Source organism: Ochotona princeps, chromosome 8 (assembly GCF_030435755.1).
Source record: "Ochotona princeps isolate mOchPri1 chromosome 8, mOchPri1.hap1, whole genome shotgun sequence".
NCBI lineage: Eukaryota > Metazoa > Chordata > Mammalia > Lagomorpha > Ochotonidae > Ochotona > Ochotona princeps.
The window spans coordinates 28,528,255-28,541,558 of NC_080839.1; the positions used below are offsets into that span (position 1 = coordinate 28,528,255).

The window sequence follows — 13,304 nt, forward strand, 5'->3', positions numbered from 1 at the left end:
ACTATTTAAAATCTTTGCTCTCAGAATTTTTGACATTAAGTGTTAACAAAATAATAGTGTACAATATTCAAGGATTTGAGAGTCAGCAAATCTAAGTTTTAGATTCAATGTTGCCATTAAATCTAATCCTAATTCTGCTGATTATTCAGTTACTGGATTGGCCTTACATTTTCTTATCAGTAAGTAAAATGTGGGCAAAAAACGTAATTTTAAACGGCTTAAAGTGACATAATTGCTAATCAAGTCTTTCCACTTGTAAAATCTAGGATGCATTAGATTTTGTTGTCTTCTGCACACAGAGTAGATGCTTCATGTAAAAGTTTGACTGCACGTGTGTGTGTTCGTGTGTGTGCACGTGTGTGTGCACGTGTGTACGTGTGTGCACGTGTGTGTGCACGTGTACACGTGTGTAAGTGTGTGTGCACGTTTGTGTACTGTGTGTGCGCGTGTGTGTGTGCACGTGTGTGTGCACGTGTGTGTGCACCTATGTATGCCAATTTTCCCCGTTCTTAACAAGCTTTATTTGGCAGTTGACCTGGAGGACAGCAGCCTCTGGTGGGATGCAGGAGCGTGTGGGTAACTGGAAACGAGCCTTGTCATTGTCACACTGATGACAAGAGTGAAGGGCCCTGGCAACGAAGCCAGAGCAGCCACAGCTTGGTGCCTGAGTCACTCTGGCAGCAGCGCTTCCTCTACAGAAATAACAAGATGATGTGTTTCTCAGGTTGTAATTATGACACCCTTAGCCGACTCTTTTTTGACGTTAGCATCCGTTTCTTCATTTTAAAATAATTACTTTAAAATAGTATGACCTCTGCGTTAAAAAAGTATTAAATCCAGGATAAATGCTTCCATTCTATTCGTTTTTCAATTTCTAAATAATGACCTGAGACATAAACCTTTTATTTCTCGCATGAATCAGCAAGAAAGCTCAATTATAATTTACACCTGCAGTGGAGGTGGCACTGGTTTGTTGGCTATTCCCCAACACTGCTGGGGGTTTGGCAGTTTGAATAATTTGTGGACCCACTGCAACATGAAAATGTAAGGTCTTTGATCAAAATTAAGACTCTCAGGATAATATCAGAAGCACATTAACCCACACATAGGGTCCTTTTAAGCAGAGACCCGAGTGCTCTCTGAGTGGTCTCACAGAACAAATTGCCAAAATCGCATGCTGTCAAAAGCAACTCTGATTCGAAGTATAGATTTTGTGCTTATTTATGTTTCAAGTTTCCTTTAAGTGAACACTCTACACAGAAATGAGCACACAAGGCTGGAAGGAAAAGCTTTCATTTATCCACATCAGACATAGGGCCTTGGGGGTATTAGAAATGTTGCTTCAAACTTGTCTTGCTGGCTAGGCCTGGTGCCAGTCACGAACTGGGCTTGTTGGCAGGCCCACCATCCCAGGAATCAGGAAGCGATCCACCTGCTGTAACCTTGACTGCTTTTCTCTTTCTCAGCACTATGCCCAAGTTAACTAAGGACATATCCTTGAAAACTATTCAGAATGTCTCAATAAGGAGTTGGTTGCCTTTTTGCAAGCAGAGAGATATTTACAGAGGCCTAGGGCAAGACACATTTCTTTAGGCTAAAATGTAAGCAAAAAACCTTTCCAATTAAAAAAAAAACCCTGAGCAAATAATAAATAGTCACATTAAGCACTTATTTTTTTTTTCCAAACTGAACACTAACAACAGGGGAAAGCCATTCCTTAAGTACACATTCTGAAACCAGCTTCAGTTTTTAATCCTAGTGCCACAAGTGACTAGCTGTGTGACCTTGACCAAACAACTTAGACTCTATGTGCTTCAGCCAGTACTGTCGTCTCTAAACTGAGCTAATAACAGAAATACTTCACAGTATAAGTGGATTTAATCTATCTTAATCACTTACTACAACATTCGGCACATGGAAGTCTGAATCATAGTAAAGATAACTATCATCGGTGTGATACTATTGTTCTCTTTTCAATGGGATTAAATTTTCTGAGGAAAAAAATCCTCTATCCTATAGATGAATGGACTCAACAGTCAGCAAGTAGTGGACAAATTTGTTTTGAGAATTTTTTTAAGTTGTAGATGAATTATTTCTTAATATTGTATTAACGCAAACAGGTAATGACAAATAATTTTAGCCAATTTTAATGACTACATTTGTTAAAGACTGTCAACAATAGAAACCTTTATACCCTTGTTTTCATATTTAATGGTATGGAATCAAGGAAAGCCTGATATCTGCATAACTCACTTAACAGCGTAATAAATTGTTTTGGATTTTTTGTTGTTGTTGTTCATTTCCCTTGAAAACAAACATAATAGTATATGCAGCTTAGGAAAGCAAAGCAACAGCTGGTAACTTCTGAATGAAGACAGCATTTTGCTGGGAACTGAAGAAATATAAGGCTTTATGAGAATTTAATTATAAATAAATGTGGAACTGGTCTACAAGGCACATAGATGGGACAGCTATTGCAGACAATGTCTAGGAACTCTGCTGCCATTGTCCTAAATCATGCTAAGCTTATTCCATTATCCACAATATGAACTTCACTATTTATAGAAGCTTCAGTGTTGTTCCATTTCTGGCTAAACATCATAGCTCTAGGCAAATGAATAAATGAATTTTGAGTCATCCACTAAGATATTCTCAGCCTCTATTGCTCTGACATTGATTGTACCCATTTATGACAGACCAGGATAAGTTATTCTGATGTAAGTATTTTTCAAAGGAAAACACACATCTTAAGCAAGATAATTTATCTCTCGAGAATATTTACAACACAGTAAAAATAAACACAATTAAATAAATAAGCTGCTTAAAGAATGTTTTAGAATTACCTATCTTTAAAACTAATCTAGCTCATCTAAAAAATTTAAGAACCGTAAGAAAATAAAACTGCTATGAGAAAAGTTAAAATTTAGACTGTGATTTTATTTTAAGAGCAAGAGAACATCTTTCCAAGAAATGCTTATCACATAATAGAATAAATTTCAAGCATAAAATTAGTACTAATGACTCAGTGTGCTTTTAAATAGGCATCAAAAGCTGAAAATGTATTCAGTGTTGTTGGAGTGTGAAAAGATTTATATTAATACTTATTTGAATGTGTTTTAAGTAATACCTATACAATGCCAAAATATCTGATGAAAACATATAAATACTGAGCATATGGATATTTACAAATATTTAAACTGACATCTCAAAAACAAAGCCATGGATTATAGTCACAAACTTAAAAAAAAAAACTTATTGTACCATTTCTTGTCTAGAAACACTACTATAACAGTTGCAGAGCTTTCTTTCATGAGATCAAAGGACTGTACATTTTTGCATAATTCAAGGACAATGGTTTTGCCTTGTGCTTTAATTTCCATATGTTGCTCATAGAAGCTGTCTACCAGTAAGTGTAAGTCTGAATTCACAAAATTTAGCTCATCCCTGATATTATCAGAGTATTGAAACACAAACATTTCCAAAATTAAGAAGCAGATTAGTAAAACACAATCTAATTTCCTGTCTTTGTTAAGTTTCTAATTTTTCCTTTCTTGTCACAGGGAAACTATTATAATGCTTGAAAATGTATTTTTCAGTATTTTTTCAGTATCCAGATCCACATAATGGATCTGTTTGCCTACAGAAAGGGCATTCTAATTATTGTGACAAAGATTATCTTGTCTGTAGAACTGAATCTTAGAATCTTACTCGATTTGATATTTCCTGTTTATTTCCTCAATGATTGCTTAAAGACTATAAATGTAAACACATAATATGTATTCACCCACCATATGAAAATTAGAATGTTGACCAAACGTATTTCCAAAGCCATGATAAAATTCTTTAAGTCTTCTTCATTTGGATTTAAGATTGCAATTGTGATCATTGTGCTTTATCCTCTGTAGCTTATTTATTCGGCTAATTTTAAATCATTAACTCTACTACAACAATCCTTCTGAGCACATTTGAGTAGTTGGGACACTTTCAGAATTACCTCTTTATTTGAAATTATCTTTGGATTAGATTCTACTCAAACGAATGTTTCACCTTAGTTTCCAGAAATTAGAAACGAATTTGGTTTATCTGAGGAGACATTATCTAGGGGCTCCTTGGAGCTAGAAAGCCACATGAGTTATGTCATCATGCCTGTCCCTCATTGATTGCTCTAGCCTTTCAGTTAGAGTTGGTGGCAATCACTTACACTCACGTGTCAAGGAGCATCTTTTCACTGATGGTCATGGCAATCTCATTCGCTTCTGAAGAGCTTCCTCATAGACTATTCCAATCAGTTTGCATTTGAGAAGACTGTGCTCTCTGATTAATCGAGATAGAATCTGATTTGTACATGTATCTTTCCTGTTATGTCTTTTTTTAAACCAGCTCAGTGAGCTAGAATTGCTTTGTATCACTTTGGAGCAAAAATTGAGATAAGCCCTGGCTTAAATTTAAAAAAAACCTGAATGTCACACAAGGTTTACTAAAGGTAAAGAACATGCTGCAAGAATTTTTAAGCAGCACATAACTTACAATGCCACAATTAAATTGCTGTGATTCTGTTCCCTATTTCACAGTTATTGTCTGCAATTTAAGAGGTTTGCATAATTTTGTGAAATATTTACTTTTACATATTACATACCTGAAAAATGAAAAATTTGTAGCAGCAATGATATTCACTACAACAAGATTTGGATTTGGATTCTATTTTGGATTTCAGTTTCCACCTGCACAAATGACTACGTTTGCACTCACTAAAAAGTAAAACAATTCAAATTTCTTCAGATCCTGTTGAAGTACAGCTTCACTTGCAATGGAAATGTTCTATTTTCAAAGTTGGCTGATTCTCTGACAAGCTTATTAATGGATTTCACTGGCTACAGATATTTTCCTAAGCAAAATCTAAAAGGAATATTGCTTACTTTTACCTTAAGTCATACACATTAATGGTGATTTAACGTGATGGTTATCTATAGAAAAATGCAATTACATTTAACTTGCCTTGTTTTAATAGTATTGAGTGCAAAATATTTCAAATCTATATTTAGGTTGATCTGGGACATATGATGGGATGATCAAGAATTCTCACAATTTTGCGAATGATACGTAAAGAATCCAGGCAATTACAAACAGTCTGATGTTATGTACAGTAACATAATAGCTAATGTAAATGCTTTTAGAAATTCTCAATTTAGTTTTAGAAAAGAAACTTTTGAAAAGATTTTCTTACCATCTGGGTCTTTATTCCTGTTGATAACAAGAAAAAGAAATTGATGAGGGCTCAGAGCACAACAAACATCTCAATTTCCAAATTCTTTGATATTTCCATTCATTTTGCTCTCAGATTTTAAAAGCTTTATCTGATAAAATCTCAAAGTATTGAACTTCTGCTCTGTTTGCATAGAAAGCCTGTGGAGGACACAGGCACTTCGAGGACAGTGTGCTTTGCAACTCTGCTCTTCAGATGGCTGGATCAACAATTAGCATAGCCAAAGGGTTCAACTTTGGAGAGCGCCACCAAAGCCAAATTCTGGTGACTGGTTTAGGAAACTTCCTGATTTGAAAGCTCTGCACAATGGGGCAAGAAATCAACCAACTTGGATCTCTTCCTAGAGAATTTAAATACATCAGATTTTTAAAATTGACAGTTGATGAAAGTGCAATAGAATGTTCAAGGAGATGCGTAAGAAAGGCAGCAAAGAAAAAAACAAAGGAAGGGAAATTATTAATAATGGAAGAAGTGGAAAAGTAGAAGCTACAGGGAACCAGAAGCAAGACGGTAGAAAGCAGAGAGGTAGCAGAGGGACCAAAAGAAAAAAAGAAAACATTTAAGTTTCAGTAACCATAAAACATTGAAGCGAGCCTTGGGAGACAAGAGAAGTCTCAGTGAGGTTCCCTTGTCATTAGACCCTTACTATGTGCTGCCAAACTTCCAGTTCTTGCACTCCAATCTTATCTCCTCACATACTGATTGACTGTGATTGATATTACTTCCTCACTCCCTATTTGTACCAATTATTTGTGCTTCCGTATAATAAGCTTTCATTAATTAAGGTAATATGAATGTCTACTTCTCAGATTTTCAAAGAATGTGACCCGGAAAAACAGTATGAATTAGTATAAAATATTATTTTAGGAACTGAATCAGTGTCCCCAAGTCTTGGCCAGTAACAGCCTTTTAGAACTAAATAAGAATTACTTTTAGTAGTGCTAAATTTGTTCTGATCGGATGATCAAACATGTATTCTCTTGAATAGATTAGATACGTTTTTTATACAGCAAGTTATCAATTGGCTTAACAAATCCTTCTTTGTATACAATGGCATAATTCAGTATAAAAGTTTTTTGACTATGCCTGACTTGTGGTTTAGTTGGAACTGAATTAAGCTTTTGCTAATGCTAAACAGATATTAATATATCCAGCTTTCCAATAAAAATGAGTAAAATCTTTAAAAAAAAAGAAAAAGTATGGAAATTGTGGTCAAGCATTCAGTCTGGTAGCTATGACACACGACCCGGTCCCATATTCAAGCACTTAGGCTCTATACCCTGTTGGATCTCCTAACACAAATGTACTACTGGTTCAGATCCTGACAGGCTCAAACAGTTGGATTCCTTTTTTTTTTTTTTAAGTCAGATATACAGAGAGGAGGAGAGACAGAGAGGAAGATCTTCTGTCCGATGATTCACTCCCCACTTGAGCGCAGAAACCTCTTCCGGGTCTCCCACGCTGGTGAAGGGTCCCAAAGCTTTGGGCCGTCCTGGACTGCTTTCCCAGGCCACAAGCAGGGAGCTGGATGGGAAGTGGAGCTGCCGGGATTAGAACTGGCGCCCATATGGGATCCCGGGTGTTCAAGGGAGGACTTTAGCTGCTAGGCCATGCCGCCGGGCCCAAACAGTTGGATTCCATCAGCCCACAGAAGAGTTTCACATTGCATTCCTGACTTCTGGGCTCAATCTGGCCTAACTTCAGACATTGCAGGCATTTGGATAAGTGAACCACTGTATGGAAACTCCATCTCTGATTGCCTCTCAAGCTTTTTTTTTTTTAAAGAAACAGAATTATGTAAACCTCTTCAAATAGCCAAGCTCCATTTTCAGAGAAAATATTGCCAAATGCAACGATTAGAAAACAAGAGGTCAGATAACAAAATCAGTGTTTAATCCAGGATGAAAGCATTTAAAAGTCATTAATCAAAATTCTTTAAAATCCTAAAAAATGTTCAGGATGTGTATTTTTGATCACATTATTGAACACCATGCATGTTCTTAGTAATATAAGTCAAACTTGATTCCTTACATTTACTATGTTTTATCTGTAGTAAATAGACAAAACCTTCACTTTCGAAATTATGCATTTACCACCATAGGTAGATCATTCTGCTAAATCATATGAGAAATTGCAATGCATGATCATGATACTTATTTATATATTCTTTGTCAGACGAGCATCCTGCAAGATGAAAATTATTAACAGCTATCTTTTAAATAAAATTAGGAATACTATACCTGTAGGAAATTTTCTAGTCTCTGCTTGTCTATGCTAGTGGCATGGCACTTTAGAGCATCGGTTAACATTAATGCTGTCCTGGAGATCACAGGCTACTTGAGCACACATTCTTGAGTACTGGCCAGTCTTTTCTTTTTTAATTGCTTATTTATATCTGTTTGAAAGTGCGAAAAAGGAGACACTAATTTCATCTCCTGGTTCACTCTTTCCATAATAGCTAGGGCCGGGCCAAGTCAAAGACAGGAACCATGAACTCCATACGGTAGGTAGGGTCACAACTAGTTGAGCCACCACTTACTGCCTCCTGTGTGTGCATTAGCAGGAAAATATATCTGAAGCAGAGCCAAGACTCAAACTGGCATTATGATTGGAATGCACGTATCCCAACTGGCAGCTTAACTGTTGCATCTAAATGCCTGCTTCCTTGTCCTCCTTTTTATCCCTATAGTAACTAATTCTTGATGGGCTTGAGTCTTTAGAGACACAAGAATAGAATGATGAAATAGCCCACATGCAGAAGACATTGTCTTCTTTAAAGTTACTAAAATATAATTTTGTATCTTATAATGAGTCAGGGTAAATTTATAAAAGCAAGTTTATTAATGATAAGAAGTACCTGATTCACATTTTTACTCTTGATTTTCTGTATTAATGATAATATGTTGAAATGATATTCACTAAAAGGTAACAGGGAGGCTGAGAAGAAGGGGGAAGTAAAGGCGAGGCGAGGTGAGGCGAGAGAGAGAGAGAACTAGGAGAGACAGAAACAAAAAGAAAGAGAAAGGAGGAGAGAGTGAAGAAAACAGAAAGAAAAACAGGAATGAAGAAAGATCAATGAAGTAAGTGGTAGACGCTTTGAAACTGGCTCTCTAACAATGTAATAAATAAAAACAGCTACTACGACATGGTGGTCTCTAACATTTGGTGACAAAACAAAAGTCCTCTTTCATAGAAATCGGTAACAGAATGTCAAGTTCAGCATGCTTCTTCTAAAACTTTTTGGATTCCCCTCACAATTTCTTAAAAAGTCATTGTTATAATCCAACATTCAACAATAAAAGAGAATTTGGTAAGTTAACTTGAGTCAACACTATTCTTGATTTTTGCATTGGTTCAGGAACAACATTATGCTGTAGCAAAATGAGTATGTTTTAGCCAATGAATTTATAACTGAGTCTGATTTTTTGGTGGAACTCTTACTATACAAAATATACTCATTGGAACACTGCAGCACTTATATGTGCAGATGAACAATGAGTGCATTAAAATAGACCAAAGTTGTCTACTCATGAGCCGTCCCAAAATTATTTGATTGGCTTACCAATGTGGGCATGTACATATGCAAAGAGCACTTTTTATTACAATTCTCACACATGTAAATACGTGTTTCTTTCAGATTTTATTTGATTTTGATGTTTTTCTGAAGATTTATTATCATGTGAAAAATTGCTTTTCCTTTTCAGTTGTCTGTTCTCTGTCACAAAACTGTTTCAACATTTTTACATTCTACTTCTTCTGATTATTTGCCAAAGTAGACTCTATTAGCTGTCTTTTCCTTTCCTTGTATATTATTCAGTTAAGTAGCATTAAGAACAAAAAAACACTCTCGCATCTATATTTTCATCTTTATGTCTTCCACAGTTTTCATCCCTGGCCAATGGAAGGTCCCTGAGAGACAGTGATAGCTGAACCTTCACAAGCCAAGTGATGATGGTACAGGAACAGAGATGATAAACTCCCTTTCATGGCTGTCTGCTCTTCAGACACCAAGAAACAGCTCCAAACTAACCATTTCCTTCATGTTATCCAACAGAAGCCTCCAGAAATATCCTCATATCCCTCCAAGGCTAGCCAAGCGGCAGTCGGAAGAAAACAATCTAATATAGCTTAGGTGCTGCCAGTTGACATTTTGCATTCTTTTATTGCTTTCCGTTTTTATCTACATGAAATTCTGGTGATAACTAATATCCAGTTGATCTTTTCATTCTGGTGATAAAATGGTAATACCAAAATCTTATCTACTGCAGACATTCATCAAAGTCCATTTTCCAATAACATACTACACAGTGTTTGTTATCTCCAAGTCAAGAGTGAGGTTAAGTACTTGACTTACATTCCTTTCTAAGTCAGGTTGCAAGTGAAAGCTGAACTACAACCCTTGACAGTTGGTCTTCATTAATATCATCTGTTATTCTAATTGTCTCTGCATCTTAGATAAACCACTTCCTGCGAAAAGCTCAAAGTAATTATAAAGTCTGTATACCAAAATGATTCTAACTGCAGAAAACTTTTATGCTTATGAGAAAAAAGGGGGAAAGAAGCAGGGGAAAGATACATGTGAAGTGGAGAAATCAAAGGAGTAAATCTTGGTGGAAAAGAAAGAAGAGTGGGTTTATTGAAGAGATAAATGCATTCAAGAGATAAAGACACAAAGAAAGCCAAATAATGCAAGTCAAAAAGCCCCAGAGAGCATGAGATTATTAAAATCCAGTTTGATATGGTTGCAGAATGCTGCTAAGCCTTTCTGTGGGCAAGAAGGTCATTTTGTAATTATTGCATTGATTTGAAAAAAGGAAAAAAAATAGAAAAGAGTAACAAAAAGGGAAAAAAATACACACAAAAGCCTCTCTCATTCACTACGTAACTTGAGTAATGGCTCATAAGGCCACCAGAATTTATCCTTAGCTGACAGTACAAGCTTAGTTTCCAGATGTTTAATATATTTTAACTTTCAAAACTTATAGCACTGATCAATTTTAAGATTACCAAAAGAACAGAGATAAATTGGAGCAATTTAATTGTTTAATAAACGACTCTCAAAGACAAAATCTTCATTAAAACAATACAGAGAAACACGTGGCCTACTCCCTTTGGATCTATTATTTAAAAATTATTGGGCAATGAATTTAAAAATGAGATTCTCTTGAAACCTCTGAGTCCAGTAAGCAGGATATTAAGATATGTGCCTGTGCAGACAAGAATACAGAATGAGAGCAAGGTCCTGCACAGATCCTACTGAAAATGTGATTGAGAAAATTTCATAATGCGTAGAAAATTCCTTTGCATTCTTTACGATTTTCAAATTATTTCTTAAGTCAACTAATACCACAGATCAGACAAGAGACTGTCAGAAACTCACCTCTTCATACAAATAATTCATGTGTTAGTCACAAAAGCACTTTGTTCTGCCTGACTTGAATTCTCTTGATAATAACTTGTTAATATTCTGTATTAGTATACATGTCTGTGATGCGGTGTTTTTTTCTTTTTTGTAAAGGAGCCTACAATTTGTTTTCATTTACCTATCCCAAATTACTGTTTTCCTTAGGTTAAAATAATCTATCTTAATAGCCTTATTCTAGCTACCTTTATTAAGGTATTCTTCACTGTCCAGGCAAGAAAATATAACACTATTAAAAATAGTGTTTTTTTTAGCAAGTTTGTAACCAAGCATTGAGTTATGATAGCCTGCCTTTCTCAATTTTGCGGGAAATGGGTTTGGGTCAAGCTCTTCTGACCCTCCCATTAACTCTATTCCACAGGACAGTGGAGATCCCGGAATAAAACCTCTCTAGGCTCACTTTTTGGACCACAAAAATTTGCAAAAGCCAACCTTAATCTAATTCCAAGTTGTGGGCTACAAACACATTTAGGCACCGATTTAAGCAACTGTATCTCAGTGGCTTCAAGATCACTCCTTCTGGAATCTGAAAGATCAAAACATCCATCTGATGCCGGGGTGGCCACTCAGCCGAGACAGCGCTGGCTCTCTTTCTCTTTTAAGTATCCTATCCACACATAAAAACAAGCTTTTGATTTCTAAATGAAAAGAGGTTCTCTTCTTTAGTTTCAAGAGCCTTGACAGCCTTTCCTCCAAGGGAGAAGTGGTGGCAGTCAGGAATCTGATAGAAACAATCCTTGCAATTCAAATCTGCCCTTTCTCGGAGGAATTTTCACCAAGGACTGTACCTTGGTTTCTCCATAGCAGCCCCTATCTTTGCAGACACTGCACTGGCTAAAAAAGCAAAGAAACGTATCTGCTGTGTCTTTCAGTTCCGCAGGCCAGCAAATGTGCAGCCAGACTCTCTGGCCTCACTTCTCAGCCACTCTTAACTATCAAAGGCTGATACATCTGATTTTCTTTTCCACATTGCTACAAATGTTGCAAATGTGTGTAGAGGAGCCTGTAGAAGGAATAACCTACAACAGCCAGCAGCAGAACAATTCGAAGTGGAGAAATTGGTCTAGGAAGCTTTTCATTCAGGCTTAAACACTTAGAGTTTAATATTAATAATCATTTATGGTATAGTTTATATCTTTCCTGCGGCAGATTTTCATAAGATGTCAATGGCGGTATTAATCTCACAATACAGCTGATTTCTCAGGAATGGCACATTTTTTTCTAAAGACAGTGCTGTTATATAACTGAATGAATAAATGTATATTCATTTTCTCATTTTCAGACAAAACTGGCTCACAAGAGGATTCATGCAATAAATCACTCTTTCATTAAACTACAAGTTACACTGAAACACAGATATTCTTAATTTATTTTTCATTGCATAGGAAATGTATTGCAGATAGGAATCTCTGCTCATTTAATCATGGCATTAGCTGTACGTTATTTGATATGCAAATTTCTCTCTTTTTCTGAGTCCACTGTCTTTTAGAACACGGCTGATCTGCCCCTACTCCCCAAATACAATGAAGACAAAAGGTAAGGTCAACATTACCTGGTCTTTGAACGTTCTTTCCAGTGACTGCTGTCAAGGTAAGGCAATAGCAGTCCTGTCCGAGATGTGCACTGGAAGCTCCCAAGCCTTCATTTAATTCAAATAATTTAAATATAACAATGCTCCTTAAAAAGGCAACATTTACTAACCATAAAAGACTTCTGTTCTCAAAGATATTTTTCTATGAAGTATTCTGGTGGGGGGGGGGGGGAAGTGGGGAATGATCCTTAATATCAGAATCTCAGAATACAGGGCAAAGGAAGAACCTAATCTCACAAGGGTAATCATACCATCAACATACATATTTTAAGAAGTCATTGCCATGGCTAGAAAACAAAGAATTACAATTTGGTTTAATTCCATAAATTTCTAGACTTACATAGATATATTTGGTAAATTTCAAAAATCCAGACTTCATCAAATGCTTCAGATAAATAAAAGGAAAATGCTGCAGGAGGGAACTATCAAGGGATATTTTTTCCCATGTGGATTTTTTTGATATTCAAGAGGGATCAAGAAAACCTGTTGTTGCAGTGAGGCACAAATTTGGCTTTGGCAGAGAGCATTTTATTAGGAACCACTTACACATAAGTCCCTGAGCTAAAAGCTAAGAGGACCATGGTGTTAGATGTGTAGAATGTATATCATTGTCAGAATAGGAGAACCTTCAGAGAGCATACAGATAGGCAAAGAAGGATGTATCCTTGAAAAATTCCACTTGTATGGGAGCTGTGAGAGATGATCTTCAAGAAACTATTTTTTTTTACTGCTATTATTTTGGTTATATATACTGATTAAAGTGTTAGTAATCATGATTCAGTTATCTTCTTATTGCTATAATCAGAAAGACTTACTTTTATGCCACTTTAAAAATTAAAAATTAAAATATCCATTGTTTATGTATGAGTTCTAAGAAGTACAACATTGTTCAAATAATACATGTTTTATCAGAAAATTGTTTACTCTTGAATGTTTAAGACCATTTCCTGCTCTTTGGAAGATGAAAATTATTCTTATTTGGAAATAAATCCAATGAGTTGGAAGGCAGATTCCATGAAATTGTATTT

The 13,304-nt window shown here is 35.8% G+C and overlaps 1 protein-coding gene across 4 annotated transcripts in view; it reads right to left on the reverse strand.

The window, feature by feature from the left end:
* NRXN1 (neurexin 1) overlaps nt 1–13,304 on the reverse strand; it is a 1,084,317-nt gene that overhangs the window by 574,985 nt on the left and 496,028 nt on the right. The gene's annotated exons all lie outside the window — the stretch shown is intronic.